Source organism: Triticum aestivum, chromosome 5D (assembly GCF_018294505.1).
Source record: "Triticum aestivum cultivar Chinese Spring chromosome 5D, IWGSC CS RefSeq v2.1, whole genome shotgun sequence".
Lineage (NCBI taxonomy): Eukaryota > Viridiplantae > Streptophyta > Magnoliopsida > Poales > Poaceae > Triticum > Triticum aestivum.
Window position 1 is genome coordinate 285175355 of NC_057808.1, and position 16322 is coordinate 285191676.

Sequence of the window (16322 nt, forward strand, 5' to 3'; positions counted from 1 at the left end):
GCCTATATATACTCTTATACCCTAGAAACATCAGGGGGAGCCACGAAACCACTTTTCCACCGCCGCAACCTTCTGTACCCATGAGATCCCATTTTGGGGCCTTTTTCGGCGATCTGCCGGAGGGGGAATCGATCACGGAGGGCTTCTACATCAACACCATTGCCTCTCCGATGAAGCGTGAGTAGTTTACCATAGACCTTCGGGTCCATAGTTATTAGCTAGATGACTTCTTCTCTCTCTTTGATTCTCAATACAAAGTTCTCCTCGATGTTCTTGGAGATCTATTCGATGTAATACTCTTTTGTGGTGTGTTTGTCGAGATCCGATGAATTGTGGATTTATGAACAAGTTTATCTATGAATATTATTTGGTTCTTCTCTAAATTCTTATATGCATGATTTGATATCTTTGCAAGTCTCTTCGAATTATCGGTTTAGTTTGGCCTACTAGATTGATCTTTCTTGCAATGGGAGAAGTGCTTAGCTTTGTGTACAATCTTGCGGTGTCCTTTCCTAGTGACAGTAGGGGCAGCAAGGCACGTATTGTATTGTTGCCATCAAGGATAAAAAGATGGGTTTTATATCATATTGTTTGAGTTTATCACTCTACATCATGTCATCTTGCTTAATGCGTTACTCCGTTCTTATGAACTTAATACTCTAGATGCATGCTGGATAGCGGTCGATGTGTGGAGTGATAGTAGTAGATGCAGAATCATTTCGGTCTACTTGACACGGACGTGATGCCTATATTCATGATCATTGCCTTAGATATCTTCATAACTATGCGCTTTTCTATCAATTGCTCGACAGTAATTTGTTCACCTACCGTAATACATGCTATCTTGAGAGAAGCCACTAGTGAAACCCATGGCCCCCGGGTCTCTTTCTTATTATATTGCATCTCTTTTATTTACATCGCGTCTTGTTTACTATTTTGCAATCTTTACTTTCCAATCTATACAATAAAAATACCAAAAATATTTACTTTACTATCTCTATTGGATCTCACTTTTGCGAGTGACCGTGAAGGGATTCACAACCCCTTTATCACGTTGGTTGCAAGGTTCTTGATTGTTTGTGCAGGTACTAGGTGACTTGTGTGTTGTCTCCTACTGGATTGATACCTTGGTTCTCAAAACCCGAGGGAAATACTTACGCTACTTTGCTGCATCACCCTTTCCTCTTCAAGGGAAAACCAACGCATGCTCAAGAGGTAGCAGCTGGCGGCTCATCAACAGCCTCAGCGTAACCCGTCGGTGTCTAAAGAAGCTGGGATGACTTCTAGGACCATGGGTGTGCCGTGTCTGGTGCCGGCTTTGCGTAATGAGCGCCTACCCAAAGATTTTAAGGGTCCCTGTAAGGTGCCCAATTACACAACAGATCAACCCCCGACGGCTTGGATTGAGAGTTATGAGCTAGCCATGGAGATGCTAGATGTCAATGATGCTGTGTGCGCTAAGTATTTTACCATGATGTTGGATGGGCCGGCTCACACCTGGCTAAAAGGACTACCCCCTAACTCCATCCGATCATGGGCTAAGTTGAAGACGCGTTTTATTCGAAATTTCAAGGACACATGCAAGCAGCCTCTGTCGATTCTTGATTTGGACACTTGTATCCAAGGTGAGGGCGAGTCAACTGTCCATTAGGTACGCCAGATCTCGGCTATTATCCACTCCTCGGACAGTATGAACGCCGGCTCAGCTGTCCTGATTTTGGAGAAGAATTGCCGGTTCCTCCCCTATTGGGGAAGTAGTATTTCAAATTTTTTGCCTACGATCACGCAAGATCTATCTAGGAGAAGCATAGCAACGAGCGGGGATAGTGTGTCCACGTACCCCCGTAGACCAAAAGCGGAAGCGTTTAGTAACGCGGTTGATGTAGTCGAATGTCTTTGCGATCCAACCGATCAAGTACCGAACGCACAACACCTCCGCGATCTGCACACGTTCAGCTCGGTGACATCTCTCAAACTCTAGATCCAGCTGAGGCCGAGGGAGAGTTTCGTCAGCACGACGGTGTGGTGACGGTGATGATGAAGTTACCGGCGCAGGGCTTCGCCTAAGCACTACGATGATATGATCGAGGTGTAAAACTGTGGAGGGGGGCGCCGCACACGGCTAATATATTGTCTGTTATGCCTTTGGGGTGCCCCCTGCCCCCGTATATAAAGGAGGGAGGAGGAGGCTGGCCAACAAGGGGCGCTCCAGGGAGAGGGGAGTCCTACTAGGACTCCAGTCCTAGTAGGATTCGACCCCACCCTTTTTTCCTTCTACTGGAGGGGGGAAAGGGGAAGGAGAGGGAGTAGGAGAAGGAGAGGGGGGTGGCGCCCCCTTCCCAAGTCCAATTCGGCCTCCTCCCTTGTGGGGGCACACCAGCCCCTTGTGGGCTGGTTAGCCTCCCTCCTATGGCCCATAAGCCATAAGGCCCATATCTTTCCCCGGGGGGGGGGGGGTTCCGGTAACCTCCCGGTACTCCGGAAAAATGCCCGAATCACTCGGAACCATTCCGATGTCCGAATGCAACCTTCCGATATATGAATCTTTACCTCTCAACCATTTTGAGACTCCTCGTCATGTCCGTGGTCTCATCCGGGACACCAAACAAACTTCGGTACATCAAATCACATAACTCATAATACAAACCGTCATCGAACGTTAAGCGTGCGGACCCTACGGGTTCGAGAACTATGTAGACATGACCGAGACACATCTCTGGTCAATAACCAATAGCGAAACCTGGATGCTCATATTGGCTCCTACATATTCTATGAAGATCTTTATCGGTCAAACCGCATAACAACATACGTTGTCACCTTTGTCATCGGTATGTTACTTGCCCGAGATTCGATCGTCGGTATCATCACACCTAGTTCAATCTCGTTACCGGCAAGTCTCTTTACTTGTTCCGTAATGCATCATCCCACAACTAACTCATTAGTCACATTGCTTGCAAGGCTTATAGTGATGCGCATTACCGAGAGGGCCCAGAGATACCTCTCTGATACACAGAGTGACAAATCCTAATCTCGATCTATGCCAACCCAACAAACACCTTCGGAGACACCTGTAGAGCATCTTTATAATCACCCAGTTATGTTGTGACATTTGATGGCACACAAGGTATTCCTCCGGTATTCGGTAGTTGCATAATCTCATCGTCAGAGGAACATGTATAAGTCATGAAGAAAGCAATAGCAATAAAACTCAATGATCATAATGCTAAGCTAATGGATGGGTCTTGTCCATCACATCATTCTCTAATGATGTGGTCCCGTTCATCAAATGACAACACATGTCTATGGTCAGGAAACATAACCATCTTTGATTAATGAGCTAGTCAAGTAGAAGCATACTAGGGACACTCTGTTTTTGTCTATGTATTCACACATGTACTAAGTTTCCGGTTAATACTATTCTAGCATGAATAATAAAAATTTATCATGACACAAGGAAATATAAATACAATTTTTATTATTGCCTCTAGGGCATATTTCCTTCAGTCTCCCACTTGCACTAGAGTCAATAATCTAGTTCACATCACCATGTGATTTAATACCAATAGTTCACATCACCATGTGATTTAATACCAATAGTTCACATCATCAAGTGATTTAACACTCTATAGATCACATCGCCATGTGACCAACACCCAAAGGGTTTACTAGAGTCAATAATCTAGTTCACATCGCCATGTGATTAACACCCAAAGAGTACTAAGGTGTGATCATGTTTTGCTTGTGAGAGAAGTTTACGGGTCTGTCATATTCAGATCCGTATGTATTTTGCAAATTTTCTATGTCTACAATGCTCTGCATGGAGCTACTCTAGCTAATTACCCCCACTTTCAATATGTATCCAGATTGAGACTTAGAGTCATCCAGATCAGTGTCAAAACTTCCATCAACGTAACCCTTTACAACAAACTTTTTGTCACCTCCATAACCGAGAAACATATCCTTATTCCACTAAGTATAATTTTGACCGCTGTCTAGTGATCCACTCCTGGATCACTATTGTACCCTCTTGCCAAACTCATGGTGAGGTACACAATAGGTCTGGTACACAGCATAGCATACTTCATAGAACCTATGGCTGAGGCATAGGGAATGAATTTTTATTATTTTTCTATTTTCTGCCGTGGTCGGGTTTTGAGTCTTTACTCAACTTCACACCTTGCAACACACGCAAGGACTCCTTCTTTGACTGTTCCGTTTTGAACTACTTCAAAATCTTGTCAAGGCATGTACTCATTGAAAAAGCTTATCAAGCGCCTTGATCTATCTCTATAGATCTTGATGCTCAATATGTAAGCAGCTTCACTGAGGTCTTTCTTTGAAAAACTCCTTTCAAACACTCCTTTATGCTTTCCAGAAAAATTCTACATTATTTCCGATCAACAATATGTCATTCACATATACTTATCAGAAATGCTGTAGTACTCCCACTCACTTTCTTGTAAATACAGGCTTCACCGCAAGTCTGTATAAAACCATATGCTTTGATCATCTTATCAAAGCGTATATTCCAACTCCGAGATGCTTGCACCAGTCCATAGATGGATCGCTGGAGCTTGCACACTTTGTTAGCACCTTTAGGATTGACAAAACCTTCTTGTTGCATCATATACAACTCTTCTTTAAGAAATCCATTAAGGAATGTAGTTTTTGACATCCATTTGCCAGATTTCATGAAATGTGGCAATTGCTAACATGATTCGGACAGACTTTAAGCATCGATACGAGTAAGAAAATCTCATCGTAGTCAACATCTTGAACTTGTCAAAAACCCTTTTCGACAAGTCGAGCTTTGTAGATAGTAACACTACTATCAGCGTCCGTCTTCCTCTTGAAGATCCATTTTATTCTCTATGGCTTGCTGATCATCGGGCAAGTCAACCAAAGTCCACACTTTGTTCTCATACATGGATCCCATCTCAGATTTCATGGCCTCAAGCTATTTCGCGGAATCTGGGCTCATCATCGCTTCCTCATAGTTCGTAGGTTCGTCATGGTCAAGTAACATGACTTCCAGAACAGGATTACCATACCACTCTGGTGCGGATCTTACTCTGGTTGACCTACGAGGTTCGGTAGTAACTTGATCTGAAGTTTCATGATCATCATCATTAGCTTCCTCACTAATTGTTGTAGGCATCACCGGAACTGATTTCTGTGATGAACTACTTTCCAACTCGAGAGAAGGTACAATTATCTCATCAAGTTCTACTTTCCTCCCACTCACTTCTTTCGAGAGAAAACTCCTTCTCTAGAAAGGATCCATTCTTAGCAACGAATATCTTGCCTTCGGATCTGTGATAGAAGGTGTACCCAACAGTCTCCTTTGGGTATCCTATGAAGACACATTTCTCCGATTTGGGTTCAAGCTTATCAGGTTGAAGCTTTTTCACATAAGCATCGCAGCCCCAAACTTTAAGAAACGACAACTTAGGTTTCTTGCCAAACCACAGTTCATATGGTGTCGTCTCAACGGATTTAGATGGTGCCCTATTTAACGTGAATGTAGCTGTCTCTAATGCATAACCCCAAAACGATAGTGGTAAATTGGTAAGAGACATCATAGATCGCACCATATCTAATAAAGTACGGTTACGATGTTCGGACACACCATTACGCTGTGGTGTTCCAGGTGGCGTGAGTTGCGAAACTATTCCACATTGTTTCAAATGAAGACCAAACTCATAACTCAAATATTCACCTCTACGATCAGATCGTAGAAACTTTATTTTCTTGTTACGATGATTTTCCACTTCACTCTGAAATTCTTTGAACTTTTCAAATGTTTCAGACTTATGTTTCATCAAGTAGATATACCCATATCTGCTCAAATCATCTGTGAAGGTCAGAAAATAACGATACCCGCCGCGAGCCTCAACACTCATCGGACCGCATACATCAGTATGTATTATTTCCAATAAGTCAGTTGCTCGCTCCATTGTTCCGGAGAACGGAGTCTTAGTCATCTTGCCCATGAGGCATGGTTCGCAAGCATCAAGTGATTCATAATCAAGTGATTCCAAAAGTCCATCAGCATGGAGTTTCTTCATGCGCTTTACACCAATATGACCTAAAGGGCAGTGCCACATATAAGTTGCACTATCATTATTAACTTTGCATCCTTTGGCTTCAATATTATGAATATGTGTATCACTACGATCGAGATTCAATAAACCATATATATTGAGTGTACGACCAAAGAAGGTTTTATTCATGTAAATAGAACAACAATTATTCTTTGACTTAAATGAATAACCGTATTGCAACAAACATGATCCAATCATATTCATGCTCAACGCAAACACCAAATAACATTTATTTTAGGTTCAACACTAATCCCGAAGGTAAAGGGAGTGTGTGATGGTGATCTTATCAACCTTGTAATCACTTCCAACTCACATCATCACCTCGCCCTTAACTAGTCTCTGTTTATTTTGCAACTCCTGTTTCGAGTTACTACTCTTAGCAATTGAACCGGTATCAAATACCGAGGGGTTGCTATAAACACTAGTGAAGTACACATCAATAACATGTATATCAAATATACCTTTCTTCACTTTGCCATCTTTCTTATCCGCCAAGTATCTAGGGCAGTTCCACTTCCAGTGACCATTTCCTTTGCAGTAGAAGCACTTAGTTTCAGGCTTGGGTCTAGTTTTCGGATTCTTCATGGGAGTGGCAACTCGCTTGCCATTATGCTTGAAGTTCCCTTTCTTTCCCTTGCCCTTTTACTTGAAACTAGTGGTCTTGTCAACCATCAACACTTGATGCTTTTTCTTGATTTCTACCTTCGCCGATTTCAGCATCGCGAAGAGCTTGGGAATCGTTTCCGTTATCCCTTGCATATTATACTTCATCACGAAGTTCTAGTAACTCGGTGATAGTGACTAGAGAACTTTTTCAATCACTATCTTATCTGGAATATTAACTCCCATTTGATTCAAGCGATTGTAGTACTCAGACATTCTGAGCACATGCTCACTAGCTGAGCTATTCTCCTCCATCTTGTGGCAAAGTACTTTGTCAGAGGTCTCATACCTCTTAACACGGGCATGAGTCTGAAATACCAATTTCAACTCTTGGAATATCTCATATGCTGCATGTCGTTCAAAATATTTTTGAAGTCCCGGTTCTAAGCCGTAAAGCATGGTGCACTAAGCTATCAAGTAGTCATCATACCGAGCTTGTCAAACGTTGATAACGTCTGCATCTGCTCCTGCAATAGTTCTGTCACCTAGCGGTGCATCAAGGACATAATACTTGTGTGCAGCAATGAGGATAATCCTCATATCACGGAGCTAGTCCGCATCATTGCTACTAACATCTTTCAACTTATTTTTCTCTAGGAACATATCAAAAATAAACGGGGAACTACATCGTGAGCTATTCTACAACATAGACATGCAAATACTATCAGGACTAAGTTCATGATAAATTAAAGTTCAATTAATCATATTACTTAAGAACTCCCACTTAGATAGACATCCCTCTAGTCATCTAAATGATCACGTGATCCATATCAACTAAACCATGTCCGATCATCACGTGAGATGGAGTAGTTTTCAATGGTGAACATCACTATGTTGATCATATCTACTATATGATTCACGCTCGACCTTTCGGTCTCAGTGTTCCGAGGCCATATCTGCATATGCTAGGCTCGTCAAGTTTAACCCGAGTATTCTGCGTGTGCAAAACTGGCTTGCACCCGTTGTATGTGAACGTAGAGCTTATCACACCCGATCATCACGTGGTGTCTCGGCACGACGAACTGTCGCAACGGTGCATACTCAGGGAGAACACTTATACCTTGAAATTTAGTGAGAGATCATCTTATAATGCTACCGCCGTACTAAGCAAAATAAGATGCATAAAGGATAAACATCACATGCAATCAATATAAGTGATATGATATGGCCATCATCATCTTGTGCCTTTGATCTCCATCTCCAAAGCACCGTCATGATCACCATCGTCACCGGCTTGACACCTTGATCTCCATCGAAGCATCGTTGTCGTCTCGCCAACTATTGCTTCTACGACTATCGCTACCGCTTAGTGATAAAGTAAAGCAATTACATGGCGATTGCATTTCATACAATAAAGCGACAACCATGCGGCTCCTGCCAGTTGCCGATAACTGTTACAAAACATGATCATCTCATACAACAATTTATATATCATCACGTCTTGACCATATCACATCACATCAAGCCCTGCAAAAACAAGTTAGACGTCCTCTACTTTGTTGTTGCAAGTTTTACGTGGCTGCTACGGGCTTAGCAAGAACTGTTCTTACCTACGCACCAAAACCACAATGATTTTTCGTCAAGTGTGCTGTTTTAACCTTCAACAAGGACCGGGCGTAGTCACACTCGATTCAACTAAAGCTGGAGGAAACAGGCACCCACTAGCCACCTGTGTGCGAAGCACGGTGGTAGAACCAGTCTCATGAACGCGGCCATGTAATGTCGGTCTGGGCCGCTTCATCCAACAATACTGCCGAATCAAAGTATGACATGCTGGTAAGCAGTATGACTATTATTGCCCACAACTCATTGTGTTCTACTCGTGCATATAACATCTACACATAGACCTAGCTCAGATGCCACTGTTGGGGAACGTAGTATTTCAAAAAAAATTGCCAACGATCACGCAAGATCTATCTAGGAGAAGCATAGCAACGAGCGGGGAGAGTGTGTCCACGTACCCTCGTAGACCGAAAGTGGAAGCGTTTAGTAACGCGGTTGATGTAGTCGAACGTCTTCGCGATCCAACCGATCAAGTACCGAATGCACGACACCTCCGCGATCTGCACACGTTCAGCTCGGTGACGTCCCTTGAACTCTAGATCCAGCTGAGGCCGAGGGAGAGTTTCGTCAGCACGACGGCGTGGTGACGGTGATGATGAAGTTACTGGCGAGGGCTTCGCCTAAGCACTACGACAATATGACCGAAGTGTAAAACTGTGGAGGGGGGCGCCGCACACGGCTAAGAGATTGTCTGTTATGCCTTTGGGGCGCCCCCTGCCCCCGTATATAAAGGAGGGGAGGAGGAGGCCAGTCAACAAGGGGCGCGCCAGGGAGAGGGGAGTCCTACTAGGACTCCAGTCCTAGTAGGATTCGGCCCCACCCTTTTTTCCTTCTACCGGAAGGGGGAAAGGGGAAGGAGAGGGAGTAGGAGAAGGAAAGGGGGGTGGCGCCCCCTTCCCAAGTCCAATTCGGCCTCCTCCCTTGTGGGGGTGCACCAGCCCCTTGTGGGTTGGTTAGCCTCCCTTATGGCCCATAAGGCCCATATCTTTCCCCGGGGGGTTCCGGTAACCTACCGGTACTCCGGAAAAATGCCCGAATCACTCGGAACCATTCCGATGTCCGAATGCAACCTTCCAATATATGAATCTTTACCTCTTGACCATTTCGAGACTCCTCGTCATGTTCGTGATCTCATCTGGGACTCTGAATAAACTTCGGTACATCAAATCACATAACTCATAATACAAACCGTGATCGAACGTTAAGCGTGCGGACCCTACGGGTTCGAGAACTATGTAGACATGACCGAGACACATCTCCTGTCAATAACCAATAGCGGAACCTGGATGCTCATATTGGCTCCTACATATTCTATGAAGATCTTTATCGGTCAAACCGCATAACAACATACGTTGTTCCCTTTGTCATCGTATGTTACTTGCCCGAGATTCGATCGTCGGTATCATCATACCTAGTTCAATCTCATTACTGGCAAGTCTCTTTACTCGTTCCATAATGCATCATCCCGCAACTAACTCATTAGTCACATTTCTTGCAAGGCTTATAGTGATGAGCATTACCGAGAGGGCCCAGAGATACCTCTCTGATACACAGAGTGACAAATCCTAATCTCTATCTATGTCAACCCAACAAACACCTTCGGAGACACCTGTATAGCATCTTTATAATCACCCAGTTACGTTGTGATGTTTGATAGCACACAAGGTGTTCCTTCGGTATTCGGGAGTTGCATAATCTCATAGTCAGAGGAACATGTATAAGTCATGAAGAAAACAATAGCAATAAAACTCAACGATCATAATGCTAAGCTAACTGATGGGTCTTGTCCATCACATCATTCTCTAATGATGTGATCCCGTTCATCAAATGACAACACATGTCTATGGTCAGGAAACATGACCATCTTTGATTGACGAGCTAGTCAAGTAGAGGCATACTAGGGACACTCTGTTTTTGTCTATGTATTCACACATGTACTAAGTTTTCGGTTAATACAATTCTAGCATGAATAATAAACATTTATCATGATATAAGGAAATATAAATAACAATTTTATTATTGCCTCTAGGGCATATTTCCTTCATCCCCCTCAAGCAGAAGCTGGGGCAGCTTAAGCGCCACTGTAATGATATGGGAGAGCTGATGGCAGCTCTTGTCAAATACGCCGACTCTGATAGCACTAAGGACCCTGAGTCTAATGAGGAGAAGGCTGGCAAGGGGAAGAAGAATGACAACGCAAAGGGACAACAACATAATACGGCGGGTCAAGGGAATAATGGTAAGTGCAAGCAAGCCGGCGACGTTTCAGACTTTGTGGCCAATACCAACACACAGAATAATAATCAATGTCGTAAGGGGAAATCGTCAACGCCCCGGTTTGGCGGGCCCAAGTTCAACCTTGAGGCGATAACGAACCAGCCTTGCCCGAAGCACAGTTCTCAAGATAAGCCGGCCATTCATCTATGGAAAGATTGCTTCATTACGAGGGAATACAGAAATTCCGGTTTTTATCAGGATAATCATGGCCCGCATGGCGGGTCAGGATCCGGTTCTCAAGGGCCTGACTTTGGAGGTGGCGGTTCAAACTCTAGATTTCAGGGCCAAGGCAATCAAGGTGGTTTCAATCAACAACCTAATCAAGGTAATCAACAGCGGCAGCCCGGTTATGAGAGTAATCCAAAGTAGCTAAATAGTGGTCAATATCATGTGTTCACCACGAGTTTGTGCAAACGAGATCAAAATATTCATAAGCGGGCAGTGAACGCGTTGAGCCGGCAGTCCCTCGCTACTTGCATATTGTATGGAGCCGTGAGGATCACCTGCCCCGGGTTGACAATCCGGGTCAATTGGCTTTGGTGGTTGCTCCTCAGGTTGGAGGATACGAGTTTACAAAGGTGATTATGGATGGAGGCAGCAGTATCAATATCCTTTACTATGATACTTTTCGCCGTATGAATTTGACTGACAAAGATCGTAAGCCGTCTTCTACTGTTTTTGATGGGGTGGTGCCTGGTAAGTCGGCATATCCGGTGGGTAAGATAGCTTTGGAAGTGGCTTTTGGTGATGATCATGACTACAGAGCTGAGACATTGACTTTTGAGGTGGTCAAGATCAAGAGCCCTTATCACACCCTGTTTGGACGTCCGGCTTATGCTAAATTTATGGCGCGGCCTTGTTATGTTTATCTACAGCTTAAAATGCCAGGTCGTAATGGTACCATCACGGTACACGGCAACAGGAAGATAGCCTTGGATTGTGAAGAGGGCGATGCTGCTTATGTTGAATCTGTTTGTGCAACAGATGAGTTGAAGTTCTACAAAGATAATGTTGACCCGGCGGATATGACCCCCTTGAAGAAGCCAACCATAGAGCATGGTCCTTTGTTGAAGTTTAAGTCGGCAGATGACACCAAACAAGTTGATTTTGTTCCTGGCGATTCATCCAAGCAGTTCAGTATCAGCGCCAATATGGATCCGAAATAGGAAAGCGCGCTCATTGAGTTCATCAGTGTGAACCGGGACATCTTTGCATGGAAGCCTTCAGGCTTGCCAAGTGTACCGAGGGAACTCGCTGAGCACACTCTCAATGTTGATCCAAAGTTTAAACCGGTTAAGCAATTCCTTCGTCATTTTAATGAAGAGAGGCGCAAGGCCATTGGTGAAGAAGTGGCCCGGCTCTTGGCGGCCGAGTTTATCATTGAAGTTTTTCATCCTGAATGGTTGGCTAACCCAGTGCTGGTCCTTAAGAAAAACGGCACTTGGCGCATGTGTGTGGATTACACGGACCTTAACAAGGCTTGTCCGGCTGATCCCTTTGCTCTCCCCCGTATTGATCAGATCATTGATGCTACGGCGGGTTGTGAGCGTTTGAGTTTTCTGGATGCTTATTTTGGTTATCATCATATCAAGATGGCAGTTAAGGACCAGGAGAAGACATCTTTCATCACTCCCTTTGGGGCCTTCTGCTATGTGTGTATGCCTTTTGGGCTCAAGAGTGCCCAGGCGACTTATTAGCGGTGTGTTCAGAATTGCCTCCACGACCAGATTGGACGCAATGTTCATGCTTATGTGGATGATATTGTTGTGAAATCCAGGAAGAAGGAGACCTTGTTAGATGATTTGAAAGAGACCTTTGACAACCTCCGGGTCTACAAGATGATGCTTAACCCAGCCAAGTGTGTCTTTGGTGTACCAGCAGGCAAGCTATTGGGTTTTTTGGCTTCTGAAAGAGGCATTGAGGCTAACCCAGAGAAAATCAAGGCTATCACTTCTTTGGCTAAGCCGGCATGTATCAATGACGTCCAGTGTTTGGCGGGTTGTATTCGGCTTTGAGCCGGTTTATAAGCCGTTTGGGCGAAAAGGCTATCCCTCTGTACCAGATGATGAAGAAAACAGATCACTTTGTCTGGAGTGATGCCGCCGATCAAGCATTTGAGGCACTGAAGAAGCAGTTGGCTGAGCCGCTGGTCCTTGCAGCTCCCATTGATAAGGAGCCCTTGCTTTTATATGTGGCTGCTAACAGCCGAGCCGTCAGCGTAGCGGTTGTTGTGGAAAGAAACGAATCAGACAAGGAATATCCGGTTCATTATGTCAGTGAGGTACTCATTGAATCTAAGCGGAGATACCCACATTGGCAGAAGCTGGTTTATGTAGTGTTCATGGCTAGTCGTAAGTTGAAGCAGTATTTCCTTGGTCATCCCATCACTATGGTTAGTTCTGCTCCCCTAGGGGATATTATTCAAAACAGAGAAGCCACATGCCGGGTGGCCAAGTGGGCCATTTAGCTTGGACCCAATGGTTTGAAATATATGCCTTGGACATCTATCAAGTCTCAAGCACTTGTGGATTTCATCAATGACTGGACAGAGCTGCAGATGCCTGAGGAGAAGCCTGACAACATGTATTGGACGATTCATTTTGATGGATCCAGGCAGTTGGAAGGCTCGGGGGCTGGAGTTATTTTGGCTTCCCCACGAGGTGATAAGTTTTGCTATGTCTTAAGATTGATGTTCCCTTGTACTAACAATGCAGCTGAATATGAGGCCTTGCTCCATGGTCTTCGGATGGCCAAAGAGATGAATCTAAGCCGGGTTAGATGTTTTGGCGACTTAGATCTGGTGGCCTAGCAAGTCTTAGGGACTTGGGATTCAAAAGACCCGCTCATGCCGGCCTATTGCCGGGCGGTTGATGCTATTGCTGGCCATTTCAAGGGTTATCAAGTGGAGCATGTTGATCGCAGGAAAAATGAGGCGGCTGATGCTTTAAGCCGGTTGGGATCTCAGCATAAGCTGGTGCCACCTAATGTTTTTCTTGATATTCTGAACAATCCTTCAGTTAAGCTTCCTACGGAAGAGGATCTTGTTATCCCTGACCCAGAGGCACAGCTGGTGGCAGCTCTTCATGCTATTCCTGATTGGACAGTTCCATATTTGGCTTACATGACCCGGGGTGAGTTACTTGAGGATGAAACTTTGGCCAGGCAAATAACCCGGAGGTCTAAGTCAATTACCATTGTCAATGGGGAGTTACACCGATGCAGTGTTACAGGGGTGTTTCAGCGATGTATCTCTCCTGAAGAGGGCCGTGAAATTCTAAGGGAGATTCATGAAGGAGATTGTGGCCATCATGCCGGCTCTAAGTCTCTTGTTGCTAAGGCCTTTCGTCATGGGTTTTATTGGCCGACGGCTCATGCTGATGCAGAGGATCTGGTTAGTAAGTGCGACGGTTGTTAGAAATTTTCCAGACGAGCTCATGTGCCGACTCAAGAATTGAGGATGATTCCAATCACTTGGCCGTCAGTCTGGGGCCTGGATATGGTTGGGCCTTTTAAGAGATCCAAGGACAAAAGACCCACCTGTTGGTGGCGATTGACAAATTCACAAAGTGGGTTGAAGCAGAGCCGGTCAGCAAGTGTGATGCGGCAACGGCGGTTCAATTCCTTAAAAAGGTGATTTTCCGTTTTGGTACCCTCATAGCATCATAAATGATAATGGTACTAATCTGTCCAAGGGTGCTATGAAAGAATTCTGTCAACGAGAACATATTCATCTTGACGTCTCATGAGTGGCTCACCCCCAGTCCAATGGTCAAGCTGAAAGGGCCAATCAAGAAATCTTGAGAGGCATAAAGCCCCAGCTTATGGTTCCTTTGCAGAGGACACCGGGTTGTTGGGTTGAGGAGTTACCCTCAGTGCTTTGGAGTATTAATACTACCCCCAACAGATCCATGGGTTATACGCCTTTCTTCATGGTTTACGGAGCAGAGGCGGTTCGTCCCAGTGACATCCGTCACGACTCGCCCCGTGTGGCGGCTTATGTTGAAGCTGATAATGAAAAAGCACGTCAGGATGATCTTGACCTCCTGGATGAGGAGCGGTGACCTTGTAGCGGCTCGTTTGGCGATTTACCAGCAAGATCTGCGTCGTTATCATAGTCGTCGGGTTAAAACCCGCACCTTTCTAGAAGGTGACTTGGTGCTCCGGCTCATCCAGGATCAAACAGACATGCGCAAGTTATCCCCACCTTGGGAAGGGCCTTTTGTGGTCAGCAAGAACTTGAACAACGGGTCATACTACCTCATTGATATTCGAGAACACAAGGATTCACGCAAATCTAAAGAGGAGACCCGCCGACCTTGGAACATTGCTCATCTTCGGCCTTATTACACTTGACACTACAAGAAAAACACTTCTGTGATGACACGTGTTTGTCACAGTAGGTCACGTTTTCTGTCATGCATGTACATCCACGACAATTTTATGACAGAATCAAGATAGTCATACCTATGCTGTCGTAGAAGTGTTCCATGGCATTACCAAAATTATCATCACGGAAGTGCCCACTACCATGACGATAAATCACGCGTCACAAAAGTGCTTCCGTCAAGGGTGACCGACACGTGGCATCCACGGTAACGGGTCGCCGTTAACCTATCGGATTCTTGTTTGGATCCGATAACCCGTTAACAGCCCGGACCAATAGGAATTTTCCACGTGTAAAATTCTCAATGGCCAGAGTAACCACGTGTCGGCTCACCGTTGGGACAAATGTCATCCACTCATTGGACCGAAGGCGCCTATGATTCATTGACACGTGGCACAGCCCAACAAAGGCCCATTCCAGTGAAAAGGCCGGCCTGTTTGACTTGGTCAAAAGGTAGCGGGCCGGCCCATGGAAAGCCTGTTAACGGCATGTTCGCATATAGCCCATTTACAGCCCGCTAACTCACGGCCTAGCGGAATTTGGCCCAGTAGCGTCATCTAGGCTGTCCAATATGATACCAGCCCATTGTAACTTCCGGCCCATGTATGGCCCATGACGTCTTTCGGCCCATAGGCAGCCCTTTGTAACTCTGGGCCCATTAAAGGCCCGAGATGAAACTGGCCCATAATGAATAGTGTATCACTTTATACCCATTAACGGCCCATTATTTCGTCGGCCGTTTCCAGCCCGTGTTAACTTTCGGCCTTCTAAGGGCCCATTTATTCTTGGGCTCATTTCTAGAATTCGGTTAGTTACGGTATGTTACTGGCATGTTCCATTTGAGGGCCAAATTCAGCCAGTGGTTACATTCGACCTGTTTGTGGCCTGTTAACCCGTTGGGCTGTTTTCATAGCGTTATCAAATATGGCCTATTGACGGCCTATTATGGTCCACGAATAGTACAACCCATGTTTGGCGAAATGACTATACGCCCCGTAGAAGGCCCATGGATCCTACGACCCGTAGAAGGCCAATGGATCCTACGGCCCGTAGAAGGCCCATGGATTATACGGCCCGGAGAAGGCCCATGGATCCTATGGCCTGTAGAAGGCCCATGGATCCTATGGCCCGCAGGAGGCCCATGGTTACAACAGTCCGTGTGTTGCCATGGTTATTGTGGCCTAGTTACCAAAAATAGGTTATTGTGGCCACTAGAAAAATGCGGAAAAAGAACTGCAGTGACTACAAGCGAACAACTAACCAAGACAATAAGGAAATAAATAAGCAAGCAACTAACGCTAGGCTATTACGGCTATTATACATATTACATC